Raw genomic sequence first — 3,074 nt, 5'->3', positions numbered from 1 at the left:
TGAAAAACTTAGAATATAAGAAACGCACAGTGTAGTACATAGTATATGAGTGAGTTGCACTGAAAAACTTAGAATATAAGAAACGCACAGTGTAGTACATAGTATATGAGTGAGTTGCACTGAAAAACTTAGAATTTAAGAATCGGACAGTGTAGTACATTGTATATGAGTGAGTTGCACTGAAAAACTTAGAATATAAGAAACGCACAGTGTAGTACATAGTATATGAGTGAGTTGCACTGAAAAACTTAGAATATAAGAAACGCACAGTGTAGTACATAGTATATGAGTGAGTTGCACTGAAAAACTTAGAATATAAGAAACACACAGTGTAGTACATAGTATATGAGTGAGTTGCACTGAAAAACTTAGAATATAAGAAACGCACATTGTAGTACATAGTATATGAGTGAGTTGCACTGAAAAACTTAGAATATAAGAAACGCACAGTGTAGTACATAGTATATGAGTGAGTTGCACTGAAAAACTTAGAATATAAGAAACGCACAGTGTAGTACATAGTATCTGAGTGAGTTGCACTGAAAAACTTAGAATATAAGAAACGCACAGTGTAGTACATAGTATATGAGTGAGTTGCACTGAAAAACTTAGAATATAAGAAATGCACAGTGTAGTACATAGTATATGAGTGAGTTGCACTGAAAAACTTAGAATATAAGAAACGCACAGTGTAGTACATAGTATATGAGTGAGTTGCACTGAAAAACTTAGAATATAAGAAACGCACAGTGTAGTACATAGTATATGAGTGAGTTGCACTGAAAAACTTAGAATATAAGAAACGCACAGTGTAGTACATAGTATATGAGTGAGTTGCACTGAAAAACTTAGAATATAAGAAACGCACAGTGTAGTACATAGTATATGAGTGAGTTGCACTGAAAAACTTAGAATATAAGAAACACACAGTGTAGTACATAGTATATGAGTGAGTTGCCCTGAAAAACTTAGAATATAAGAAACGCACAGTGTAGTACATAGTATATGAGTGAGTTGCACTGAAAAACTTAGAATATAAGAAACGCACAGTGTAGTACATAGTATATGAGTGAGTTGCACTGAAAAACTTAGAATATAAGAAACGCACAGTGTAGTACATAGTATATGAGTGAGTTGCACTGAAAAATTTAGAATATAAGAAACGCACAGTGTAGTACATAGTATATGAGTGAGTTGCACTGAAAATCTTAGAATATAAGAAACTCACAGTGTAGTACATAGTATATGAGTGAGTTGCACTGAAAAACTTAGAATATAAGAAACGCACAGTGTAGTACATAGTATATGAGTGAGTTGCACTGAAAAACTTAGAATATAAGAAACGCACAGTGTAGTACATAGTATATGAGTGAGTTGCACTGAAAAACTTAGAATATAAGAAACGCACAGTGTAGTACATAGTATATGAGTGAGTTGCACTGAAAAACTTAGAATATAAGAAACGGACAGTGTAGTACATAGTATATGAGTGAGTTGCACTGAAAAACTTAGAATTTAAGAAACGCACAGTGTAGTACATAGTATATGAGTGAGTTGCACTGAAAAACTTAGAATATAAGAAAAGCACAGTGTAGTACATAGTATATGAGTGAGTTGCACTGAAAAACTTAGAATATAAGAAACGCACAGTGTAGTACATAGTATGAGTGAGTTGCACTGAAAAACTTAGAATATAAGAAACGGACAGTGTAGTACATAGTATATGAGTGAGTTGCACTGAAAAACTTAGATTTTAAGAAACGCACAGTGTAGTACATAGTATATGAGTGAGTTGCACTGAAAAACTTAGAATATAAGAAACGCACAGTGTAGTACATAGTATATGAGTGAGTTGCACTGAAAAACTTAGAATATAAGAAACGCACAGTGTAGTACATAGTATATGAGTGAGTTGCACTGAAAAACTTAGAATATAAGAAACGCACAGTGTAGTACATAGTATATGAGTGAGTTGCACTGAAAAACTTAGAATATAAGAAACGCACAGTGTAGTACATAGTATATGAGTGAGTTGCACTGAAAAACTTAGAATATAAGAAACGCACAGTGTAGTACATAGTATATGAGTGAGTTGCACTGAAAAACTTAGAATATAAGAAACGCACAGTGTAGTACATAGTATATGAGTGAGTTGCACTGAAAAACTTAGAATATAAGAAACGCACAGTGTAGTACATAGTATATGAGTGAGTTGCACTGAAAAACTTAGAATATAAGAAACGCACAGTGTAGTACATAGTATATGAGTGAGTTGCACTGAAAAACTTAGAATATAAGAAACGCACAGTGTAGTACATAGTATATGAGTGAGTTGCACTGAAAAACTTAGAATTTAAGAATCGGACAGTGTAGTACATAGTATATGAGTGAGTTGCACTGAAAAACTTAGAATATAAGAAACGCACAGTGTAGTACATAGTATATGAGTGAGTTGCACTGTAAAACTTAGAATTTACTGAAAAACCCGCATTACACGAAATGCACAGTGTAGTACATAGTATATGAGTGAGTTGCACTGAAAAACTTAGAATATAAGAAACGCACAGTGTAGTACATAGTATATGAGTGAGTTGCACTGAAAAACTTAGAATATAAGAAACGCACAGTGTAGTACATAGTATATGAGTGAGTTGCACTGAAAAACTTAGAATATAAGAAACGCACAGTGTAGTACATAGTATATGAGTGAGTTGCACTGAAAAACTTAGAATATAAGAAACGTACAGTGTAGTACATAGTATATGAGTGAGTTGCACTGAAAAACTTAGAATATAAGAAACGCACAGTGTAGTACATAGTATATGAGTGAGTTGCACTGAAAAACAGAATATAAGAAACGCTCAGTGTAGTACATAGTATATGAGTGAGTTGCACTGAAAAACTTAGAATATAAGAAACGCACAGTGTAGTACATAATATATGAGTGAGTTGCACTGAAAAACTTAGAATATAAGAAACGCTCAGTGTAGTACATAGTATATGAGTGAGTTGCACTGAAAAACTTAGAATTTAAGAAACGGACAGTGTAGTACATAGTATATGAGTGAGTTGCA

The sequence above is a fragment of the Mus caroli genome, unplaced genomic scaffold (assembly GCF_978045245.1).
Source record: "Mus caroli unplaced genomic scaffold, Mus_caroli_1 scaffold_25, whole genome shotgun sequence".
NCBI lineage: Eukaryota > Metazoa > Chordata > Mammalia > Rodentia > Muridae > Mus > Mus caroli.
The sequence above is the reverse complement of the archived record's forward strand: the minus strand, read 5'-3'. Positions refer to the sequence as shown.